The 11,789-nt window shown below is 44.6% G+C and overlaps 1 protein-coding gene across 5 annotated transcripts in view; it reads right to left on the minus strand.

The window, feature by feature from the left end:
- The window catches only part of NCOA2 (nuclear receptor coactivator 2), a 189,412-nt gene extending 179,098 nt beyond the window's left edge, over positions 1–10,314 (minus strand). Inside the window, exons 1-2 of one of the 5 annotated variants that reach the window (XM_074552288.1) lie at positions 10,034–10,314; positions 496–575 (exon numbers count right to left, since the gene is read on the minus strand). The gene's annotated coding sequence lies outside the window, so the exon portion shown is untranslated. Of the gene's footprint in view, positions 1–495; positions 576–1,199; positions 3,203–8,475; positions 8,873–9,992 lie in introns of those variants that run through there. The other 4 variants (XM_074552281.1, XM_026791826.2, XM_005479361.4 and 1 more) reach the window with 4 other exon arrangements.
- Positions 10,315–11,789: the final 1,475 nt, after the last annotated feature.

Below are 11,789 nucleotides of genomic sequence, written 5' to 3' on the forward strand. Positions count from 1 at the left end.
TTGAGCAACAAGCAGTTTAAGTCATCAGTGTCATTATACCAATTTCAACCCTCAATTTAAGTAATTTATTAGTGCACAGAGTTGGATGGAAAAGCTTAATATTATTTCATATTCAACCTTTGCCATAAGACAGACCATAATCAGCACATCTGAAAAATGTCAATTTCTTAGTTACAGTATAAAATATCAAACAAACCTAATAAGAAAGAATATCACATGTTGATCCCTTCAGCCTTTCTCAGCAGAAAGTCCCATTCCTGGTTGTGGCACCAAAGCAAGGACCCTCTGCTTCCACAACCAGTCTCACCAACATTTTCAAAGTTTCCAAAATGTTAGTCTTTCCACTCAGTGTACAATATCCCATCTTACTTAAAACCAAGGTTTGTTCTGCCATATCCACACAATCAATTCACACATCTCACATCAAACTCCCCAGTGAAGAAGATAAAACTGCAACACAATCCAATTAAATGCAATAGGATATAGACAACTCACCAAGACTCAGCGATGCAGACAACGATTTCTAGGGGCTGTGTATGCAGGGGGCCTCACTACTCAGATACATCTCAAGTATGCTAGGAACAAATTTGAGAGAAAAATATTAGTCTCTTTTTTTCTGGAGATGGGCATAGAAGAACAAAAATATGATGTTTAGCACATTGCTGTTTTAAGCAAAATACAACGAGGGAAACGCAAACTTTGTGGAGCATTATCTGTGTTTCCAGACATAACTACAACCCCCTTCCAGTTGCACAATCACTCCAGTCACACAACTTCCTTTCTACCTGCTGCCGACTGCAAATTCACAGTGATAGCAGCTAAAATGTTTACATTAACTTACACAGTACACAGCCTCTATTTTCACTAAAGAATCTGTGAGAACTCTGAAAGTGCTTGGTTCCTTTTTTTGGTTGACTGCTTGATTTGACAGCACATTAGTTTCAAATCTCTAAAAAGGAGAAACTGGTGTTCTTTCAACCATTATTATAAGTTGCATGTACAGAAGCATGTTTCTTCTCTCAGCCTCTACTTACAATACTCCTGACCCAAGTGACCAGCACCAGTGAACAGAAAGCCTTTCACTCATATGGAGCCCCATGAAGCAGGAAAGAGTCCATAGAACAGAGGCTATACATTGCACAGCAAAATAATTCCTTCAAGGGAGAAGGAGTGTGCTACTGCCCACACAAATATTATACCTGAATTTCTGTTTGTAGGTCAAAGAGCACTTTACGACAAATGTATCCAAGCAAACCGCCAAAGAGGAATTTTCTACTTTCTTATTCTGACAAACAAAAAGGCAGAACATAAAGCAAATGAGAACAAAAATAAAATGAAAGATACACTACAAGGGTCATCAGCAAAAAACCCCGCCATACACTAATTATGCCTCAAGAGTAGCAGAATTTAGAATCAACCTCTTTCTTTGCCATTTCTGCCTTCTTACAAAAACCTTCTTCAAACAAACTCTGCATAAGTTCTTTCAGTCACAGACAGGATACCACTACAGTAACAGACGATTTAAGGGCACCACTAACAAAGAAGTGTTCTTATATAAAATATACACACAGAAGATAAGCCTACATTATTTCCTCAGGAATGTCCAAAAAGCACACAAGCTCTGTGGATCACAAACTCAGGGCTTTGAGTGGGTCCTTGTTGACAGAAAAAAACCATCTTGTCTTGGAATAAAATGTTAAGTAAGCTACTAGATCTTTTGGCAGTTCAGAGAGACACCAAAGAGAAGCCACAGTCTCAGCAGCACATGGGGGCTGCAGCCCCAGCCCACAGTGGGGAGACCTTTTCCCCCAGGGAGCAGTAAACAGGAAATATTGCCCACTCATCTCCTGTCTTTTACCTGCTGGGCACCAGTGCATGAGTACTCTACCACCATTTTCTTTCTTTACAACTAAGGTGGCTGCTCACTTTTATTCCCCTGCTGTTCTTATTTTTTGCATCCCACCTCCGGGTCTCTGTGGCCTCCAATCAATATAGCTGCTCAAGGAGTCTGTACACAAGTCAGGTGGCTCCTGACCATTACAGTAGAGTACACAAATGCCCACTGGAAAAGACAAGCTTTGTTGATTTTCATTTTTCTATTCACAAAACGCTTAACAATAATATTGTCTGAAAACAAAGACAATGCATTACAGCTTCACAGTAGAAGCACTACCTTCAAAACACAAAAACATGACTAACAAGACCTCTCTTCCCAAAAAAACCTCTTGAATTAAACAGCAACTAGCGACAGGCTCATGCACTTGAATAGATGTATTATCTAGTATATTTCTGGTACATTTCTCTAACTAAACTAGACTATCAGTGAAGAAAAGAAGTGATGAACATGAAGTTATGGACAACAAAATGATCTGCTAGTCCTTTGCCTTCCCTTCTCAAGCCCATTCTGGAGGCTGAAGAAGAAGCAAGTCAACTACCACCTATGCCTGTGCAAATTTACAGCCAACCCACAAGAATCAGGAGCTTCTTGGGAAGACCCTCAGAACTCAAGGGAACTACTCTTGCAAGAAGCCATGTCTCACAGTGGCATAACTCTGTTAACAGTGGTGCACAAAGGCCCACATGAAGAGCACATCACTGCCTCAAATAATACACAATTTATCAACATTACCTACAATATAAAAATGGAATGCACCACAGCCACATCTGCCATTTTCCAACACCACCATCCAATCCTCCATCCCACAAAGAGTAAAAGAAAACTGCTTTAAAGGTCAAAAAACCTCCACTAAAAACAACTGATATGGAACAGAACAACACACTGTCTTCTGATTTCAGAAACTTTACATCTTTCCTTTCCATTTGTGCACAGTCACTTCTTTCCCTTCTGGTCTCCATTCCAGGTACCCAAGGTGTGTTTACCTCTGTGGTCCACAAAAATGCCATTGTGAACAAAACACACAACATCAATGCTACAAACTACAGTTAAACTGAAAGGGAGTTGGGAACTGCCACTTTCAGACACACTTAGAAGACATCATCCACAGCATGCAAGCTTAGTGAGCATGAACTTGGTGAGCTTAGAGAGGTTTTTCCTCATCTACATCCAGTCTTCAGGTTCCATCATTCCTAAACCAAGGAGAAAAGGAGCCACAAATGATCTCACCATCATGCAGTTATCACTAGCTTCACACAGAACTGTAGCAAAAAATATTTTAAGGCTCATGAAAAATTCAGTATCTTTGTTTCAAAGTAACACTTAAAAAAATCCAGCAAAACAAGCAAAAGTATGTTTGCACTGCAAATGCCAACAAAAATTGGCAAGCAATTAAAATTAAAAAAAACTTTAAACTATGCTATTAGAGCTACATTTTATAGCCTGTAAAGTAGCAACAAGTTAATTTTTTTTTTTTTTTTGCATCCCAGATAATAGCAACAACTCTTCTGGACTCATTTAAAGAAAATAGTACATTTCTAGCTGTAAATTTTAATTTTGGAAAAAGTACAAAGATTTAGACTGGAAGAAGAGCTTTTCTCCTTGAGAATTTAATTGAAAACTGGAATTTATTTATTTCTATACTCAATACTACTCCACAAAGAATCTATAAGTACTTGGTCAGCAAGTCCTGACAATGATTTTGAAAGAGTAGAGAGAAAGGGCTGAAAAGCTACTTGGTTAACTCAAAGAATGGTGTAAGCAGAACGAGTAGAAATAATCTCCACTGTAGCCCAGATGATACTTGAACTCTCAGATTCACAAGTATTAAAACTTAGGACTGTGGGTTTTCATAGGGTTTGGGTTGCTTTGGGTTCTTGGGGTTTTTGGGTTTTTTATTAATTTCTAATTGCATCACACAGGCATATGATGAATTTGTACGGTCATAAAAATATGTGGAATAAAAGTGTCAGCATATACTCTGAAATTTATTCATAGACTTTCCTCTCTTCTCAAGAAGTTTTATTTTTAAATGCAGTTTAGTATCTCCTACATAATCCATGAGGTACAAATAGGTGACAAACTGCATTGTTTTTAATTGGAGTGATTTTCTTCAAAATCCATGGGCCAGGCTCATTAGAGATCAATACTGACAGCAATGAAAAACTGAATCTGTTCACACACAGATGAATTACAGCATAGGCAGAGTAAGAGTAAAATTCTATAATAATTCTGACTTAACAAGCAAAATGTTCTTTCACTTTCCATGCCCATTCTTCAGTCCCAGGCTTCTCCACTGAGGCAGCCAATAAAGCAGCCAATTGTGATATGCCCACTATAAATCCTACCCAAGAGCAACAATATGTCTTACATAGCTCACTAAAAAAGCATCAAAATAGCAACTCTCAGTCAACACTACAGTAGATATATGTTCTCACTATGTCCCCTCATAGAAGCTCATGTGATCCATACTACCTAATATTTATGGACAAATCAACACATTTGGTAGATATTTTAATTAATTTGTCACCTACACTCTCTGCCCTTTCATTAATCCAATAAAGATTTTCATGTAATGGGGAATATTCCAGCAAAATACAAGTTCTCCTTTCCAAACAGAAAATAACTTCTTGAAGTTTATAAACAAAGAGAAAAATGTAAATAGGATTTACTGGGGACACTGCATCTTAGCTGCAAAAAACAAAGGCACATTCCAAAGAAGCACCTTAATATCTAAGTAATGGGAGCACACTCACAGAAAGAGTGAGATTTACTATCAGTTGTAACTGCTAAAATGAGAGCAAAGGAAAAATAATATCTGTCAGTAACTGTATTAATGGGAGATTGTTATGGAAGCCATTTAAGGAAATGCAAGACTTGGAACAGCATAATGATGAAGCTGCAGGAGAAAAAAAATGTGCATATTGTTAATATGCTGCGGTATAGCTTCAGACACTTAAATTAATGAACTAATTTCAAACTTCAAGATGTCAAGCGCTTTGATGACGATACATTTTCCATAGGAATTGTTTCCATTATATATCCATAAAACTCTTAAATAAAATTTCCATTAGTCTTTCATTTGAATAACGTGCAATTTCCACAGAAAAAGATTGAAAAATCATAAACAGTTACAAAACACAGTGCAGCAAATCTACCATATTCAAGATCTATTTTTCAAACTATTCATCAACTCAAAATAATTGTATAAAATCAGCAAAAGCATTCCAGATGCTCAGGAGAGGAAAGGCTCTTCTAGGTAATAGGTAAATTCAGGACTGAATGAAAGAAAATTAATTTCTTCCACTCATTTTTCCATCGTATAAATGCTATTTCTGAATATTCACAACACTGACAAAATTGCTTTGTCTTAAAACTGTCTAAAAATACCCTGGGTATTTTGTCTTTTTTTTTCTAATTCTGTATCCTAAATTGATTAAACTATACAACCTGTCATTTTTCATGTCAGATTTCTACTTGGTATGTTTTGAAAAGGCTGAGCTACTGAATCATTAAAATAGGGAGTGTTTGCATAATGTAAATACTGCTGACAAACTACTAACTGTAGAACTGGTAAGATGCCTTTGTAATATGTAACCACTGATGTAATATTAGAAATTATTCTTACTACTCTAAGTTATCATTTCAGCAATACATATGACTGTCTAAAATGCTATTCCAACACAGAGCAGGAGTCCTGGAAACTGTATTTTATTCCCTGAAATCATAAAATATAATCAAAATATTATCTATAATAAATACATGAAATCTATGTTATCTAAGCTCTATTATCCTGATGGGTAAAAGCCAAAGAATACTTCTCTAAGGTTTAAATTCCCAAGAGAAGAAGAGCTCAGATCCTGTCTGCAAGCACACAATGGAATCACAGCTGACGATGCACATCTTTTTCTGGATGTCTCCATATGCTCAGGAGGGTTTTTCCCCTCCTCTCCCTCCCTGTTTCTCCCTCTCCGCCTCCTTTGCTCCGAGCATTAAATTGAAGAATTTGTCATTATCTGCTGCCAGAAGTATAAGAATGTTTTAACAAGTAACAAAAATAAAGCAGTGCAGTGAACTTCACCTCATTTAAAAATAAAAATAGGGGATCCTGCCAGAGTAGCTGTCTATAACTAAGTTAACTAACAGTAGAAAATGGGTGGATGAATGAATGCTGTTATATGCCTTCTATAAAGTAATTATCAACGTTACTCTGTTCTTAGTTTAAAATGCTGTGTCACACAGCAGAGTATATACAGTAACAACACATTTAACCTCTGACCTCTAAAGCCAAACATGGACATAAATGAATATTGAGCATTTTAATGCCTATCAGAATACTGAAGAAATGTGAGGAATTCGTTAAATATACTAACTTGCATGCAATGTGCATTGTTTAGAGAGGCCAGCCACAGCAAATGTACAAAGAACTGAGCATGGCAAGAACAGTTTTAGTTCAGTGTTCCCTTTCTCCAACGCACAATCTATTAGTGCTCGGCAGACAAAGAGAGTTACGTTTACATTTAAATTTGGTAGCAGTCTTTGGTTAGTCTTTTCTTTCAGATGAACTGACAGCATCCTCAAGGCTTAGACCTCTTAAGCCTCTGCAATTCTGGTGTCAGGTGCTAGAGAAACTCCAGCTGAGTGCAGAAGCCCAGATTTTGCCAATGAGACAGTGACATCAGCAACAAAGGCAAGGAGCAGAAGACAGTGGGCATTGTAGCAGCAGCTGGCTCGCTCACTGACTTTGTTCTTCCTGCTGCAAAATCTGGGCTCCCTGCAGATGGGCTAGCTCTTACTGGTTTTTTGGAGGATGGAGGGAAAAGTTGGGAATGCCAACACTACATCCAGTTTACATGCCTCTTTCCACAGAGCCTTTCAGCATTCTAATGAGCAAGCTACACACCCTAAATTATTATAGAAACATAAACATTATTCTTAAGTAATTAATTTTTACTTCGGAGTCTCAGTTTAATGCAATACACTACACTATACGTGAATAAATCCCTTAGATTTTCTAATGTTTCCACCTGAAACAATCTTTATTTTTTCTCTCACAAATAACACAATTCCAGTTTAAAAACTTAAACTGGTTCCAAAAGTACCATTCTTGATGGCAATAAAGTATTCAAATGTCTTGAGTTTCAAATTTAGCACTGACACCACCAGTACACACAATGAAGAATTTACACATTTAGTAAAGAAGTGCCTTCAGACATTGCAGAGATACTGAAGAACCACATCAGACATGGATTCTCTCCCTAGTAAAGACCACAAGCCTGAGAAAATACAAAGTTGAGAAATCTTCAGGTTTTATGTGAAATAAAAGAGTACAGTGACTATAAAAAGATGAGGTGATTGCAGCACGTTTGACATGCATTTATTGCATAATGCCCACGGAGATAAAAACATGTTAAAAATAATGCAATTTTTCAAAATAATGTGTGATGTTGAAAAAAGATGAATCTTTCTTCTTAAAGTTGTACTCAATATTCTTGAAGGTTGAGTCCATGATAAAGTATTTTCTTCAAGATTGTAGATAACCAAGATTTCCTATGAACACTTACGGATTAACCTTTTGGGGGCAATATACAACTTTCCTTATCTCATATGACACAACAGAGCCAACTTCTATGTCCAGTCCCCAAAAGAGATGTTACCACAAATGCATCACTGTCCATATGTGCTTGCATACACGTCTGTACATGGAAATAGGTGCAAACCTGGTATATCCTATCTGTGGCACCACTGGTGACGTAAACAAACAAGTCTTCTGGAAAAAAGTAGGAGGCACCAAGTACCTACACCAAGTGCGATAAAACAACCAGTTTCCATTCACACTAAGCTGTACTTAAGCAAACAAGATCTCTGCTTTGGGGTGTAATAGTTTCGGTATGACATTATATACAACATGGGCATTTCTCAGAGAGCATCCAACACAGTGGACCAGCAGCTCCCTCCCTTTGGGCGACGCCAGAGGATTCCCCCGTGAGAGGAGCCCACCAGGTGGCCCAACACTGCCACTGGGTTATATGGAGCCAGGAAATTAACTGACTAGGGTTGCTTTTATAGTTCAGTACATAAAAAACCCAAAGGGATAAAACCCAAATGACTGCCTTCACCCACAATGGCAGAACAAAAACAAAAAAAAAAAAGCTTTAAGTAGAAAGACTGGCAGTCTTAAATGCTTACGTATTTACAGTGGCAATAGAGGTCTGCTGTAACTGCCATAGGCAGGCACTATATGCTTAGCTCAAATTATACTTAAACATTATGGGTTGAGTTCTAAAGCCTATTCACCTGCTTCTTACTATTCTGAAACAACAACAACAAAAAAAAGATATATAAAAACACAACAATTGATTATTATCAAACAAGCAGGCTGTTCTCCTTTCACAAGGAGACTCGCCAAGCTAAATTACAAGTATATTTATAGTGTCCCACATACACACATTTTAGAATGAAGTATACAAGCTAACTCAAACTAAGTATATATCATGATACACAGATATCACGACTTCCCAGTGACTACCAGCAACCTCCTTGCCTCTTTTTTTAATTTTTTTATTTCCCTCCCCCCCCACCTTTTTCTGCCAGGCTCTCGGGCAGGTTTCCCACAAACTACACGGCCTGAATGCCCCTCTCCGGCAAGAGCTGAGTGCGGTCCATGAGCTGGAGGGAGCGCTCAGGCCCAAGCGGCGCCGAAGGAGCGAGGGGCAGCGAGGCAGGCGAGGGACACGGCTCCGGTTACGCCTGGGCCCGCAGCCTCGGAGCCGCGCGGTGCCCGCGGCGGCGCACACACCGCCCCCCGCGGAGCAGGGGAGGGGCCGCGCACCCGCCCTCCGCGGAGGCACCTCCGCACCCCTCCCCCGCCTCACGCGTGGGGCTCCGCTCGCCGCGGAGGGCCCGCCTGCAGCCGCCGCCCGCCGCGGGGAAGCGGGAGGGAGCGGAGCGGCACCCGCCCAGGGACCCCGGCCCCGCGCCCGGCCGGCTGCTCTGCTCTTCCCCCTCCTCCTGCCGCCGCTCCCCGCCCCGCGCACACACGCAGACACACGGCACTGCGGCGGCCGGGCCCCCACCCCTCCCCGGGCCGCGGGGAGGCGGCGGCCGGGCGCCCCGGGCTGCGCTCGCACGCAGCTGCGACGCCTCGCCGCCCGCCCCCGCGGCTCGGCCCGGCCCGGCGCTGCGCGGCGCGCACGGGCAGGCACAACCCCCGCGCAGAAAGTTAGAGAAGTTGCCCGCTTCGCCCCCTCCTTCCCCTCGCGTCCCCTGAGAGCGCGGAGCGGCGGCGAGGCGCCCTGCGCAGGGGGAAGGGGAGAGAGGGCGCCGGGCGGCGCGGTCGGTCCCTGCCCGGCACGGAAAGGGGGGCGCCCGGCTCGGCCCCGCGGACGGAGCGCGGAGCGGCCCGCGCCGCTGCGCACCGAGTCGTTGTCAGCCGGGGAAGGGGAGGCGGCGTCGCTCTGCTCCCCAAATCACCCCTTTTGTCATCGGGGAGAGACCCTCCCTCAAGTTTCGCTATCGCTACGTGGTGGGGGTGAGGGGGAACGTCCTGAACAGTCCCTTCCAAATCGCACCCCGCTGCCCCATCCTCCCCCAGCCCGGCCAGGGCAGCCCGTGACCCCCAGATCAGCCCTTCGCCTTCCCGGTTCCTCGCACTTTCCCCCCCAGCCAGGGGCGCGGAGAGGCGGCACCCGACCTCCGCCTGGCCTGGGAGCAGGAAACCGGCCCCCTCGGCCCGGCAGGGTGGGGTGCCCTCTCCCCCCCTCCTTCCCTCGCCCAAACACGGGGACGTCCCGGAGAAGTAACCCCGCGCTCCCACCCCCCACCGCCGGGCGCGGGGGTGCGAGCACGATGCCCCGGCAAGGGGCGGCCCCGCGGTCCCTCCGCTCCCCACGGAGGGGCCGCAGCCCCCGCCCCGCTCCCCCCGCCGCCGGCGCGGGGGAAGCCGCCTCGCCGCGGCCGCGGTGCCGCCCGCCAACGCCGCCCCTCCGCGCACCGGCGCGGCCCCGGGCGTCCCCCCGGCGCTACACGGGGCGGCCGGGCAGGCGCCGGGGGCCCGGGCACACCCCCCGCCGCGCCGGGGCCGTGCGGGAGCCGTTACCGGGGTCAGTGCCGTCTCCCGCCGCTGCCGCCGGCGCTGACCTTCGCTTTGTAAGATGAAGCTGAAGCTGGGGCTGCGGCCGCCATGTTCCTTTTTAATAACTGCCTGCTTGTTTATTTCAATGGAGACCCTCCCACCGCTCGCCCTCCTCCTCCTCCTCCTCCCCTTCTACCCAGAAGAGGGCTGGACGGGGAGGAGGCAGGGGGAGGCACAAGTCACTCCCCCCTGCCCCCGGGCACGGCGGCAGCGGCCGGGCCGCGGGCGGGCGGGGGGAGGCCGGGCCGGGCGGGCGGCAGCGCGGCGCGCTCCGGGGGCCGCCACCGCCCCTCGCCGCTGCCGCCGGCGGAGCGCGGGGCCGCTCGGCGCCCCGCCCGCAGGGACAATGGCAGCGCCCCGCTCGCCGCCCTGCGCAGGAGCCTCCTCCTCGGCACCCGAGCCGGCGAGAAAGGGGAAGGGAAAAACAAAGTCCTTCGCCCTCGGAGGGAGAGACTTTGGCTCTGGCCCTTCGCCGTCCGTCCTTGGAGGAGCCCCGCTCCCAGGCGGGACCCGAGCAGGCAGCCCTCTTACGGCTTCCAGTGGCCCATATTCACGAAAACAGGGAAGCGAGGCGGGGGGATACAGTCTTACAGTCTTATTTCCTTTCTTTGCCTCCGGAAAAAAAAAAAAAAAAAAAAACACGCATGCTGAAAATCGTGTCAGCTGTATCTCGCTCATGGGAGCGAGGGGATTGAGATGCAGGCTTTCCCCAGATTGGAGGAGTGAATACATGAGTTAAAATTTGTTAAGGGCGGGAGGGCGATTGTTAAACATTGCCCTTTAGTTCAAGAAGCAATCCGTAATGCAGAAATCCTATCTTACGAGAAAAGCTTTACGTTTTCACACTTTTCGATAATGGCGAGTTGTACTTTACACTGCAACAGTCGTTATTTTTGACATTTTGTAGCCTGGATGTGCAGCCCCAAATTGTTCTGTAGCTATCTGCAGATTATATATTGTTGCTGGTGGTATAGCTAACTCTGCTTGCAATTAGGCTCGTCCTATATTTTTTTAATCATAATCCTTGTTTTTCAGATGGTTACATTTTGCCCTACTGTGCTGCATAAAATTTCCCATACTTGTCTGACTTCATTTTTTAAGCTGTTTTCTTGCATTGGGCAAAAATAGTTCAATTGTTTTTCCAAACAAATTAAAGGAAAACTCTTTCCCACTCTCCTCCCCCATGTTAAAGAAAGAAGCCTTTGCAATTAACTAGCTGAAAACTTGCAATATTTTCTTCTTCTACTGAGAGAACTCAGAAATGGGAGGGATGGCCATCAGAAATCTATTTGAATTTAGTCCCATTAGAGATGAGGATGGAGGGATTTCGTTCTTACATGCTCAATTGGAGCTTTGATGTGATGGTAACCAAAGATCCAATCCACCTTAATGCCACTGTTTCCGCTGGAGTACTTTTGACATCATCTTCAGAAGACAACACTGCAGCAGCTGGAGAGGACAACGTTTCTGAATATCTCTCCCCATCAGTTGTATTTGGCAGAGAAATTACTTAGTCTTCAGGAAGCTCTTCCACCCTGCCCATACACAGCCAGGCAAAAAAGAGATTGAGGATTAATTCTGTCTGTAAAACATACAGAATAGAATATTACCTTGAAATAACATAGCAAGTAAGAGTAGTTGTATTTGAGGGGGAGAAAAATTAAAAAAAAAAAAACAAAAACACCCACCCAGCAAAAAAAGAAAAAAGGAGGGGGTTTAAAGAGTCCTGGAGAGACAAAACTTTTCCTCTGACCTCATTTG

The sequence above is a fragment of the Zonotrichia albicollis genome, chromosome 1, assembly GCF_047830755.1.
Source record: "Zonotrichia albicollis isolate bZonAlb1 chromosome 1, bZonAlb1.hap1, whole genome shotgun sequence".
Classification (NCBI taxonomy): Eukaryota; Metazoa; Chordata; class Aves; order Passeriformes; family Passerellidae; genus Zonotrichia; species Zonotrichia albicollis.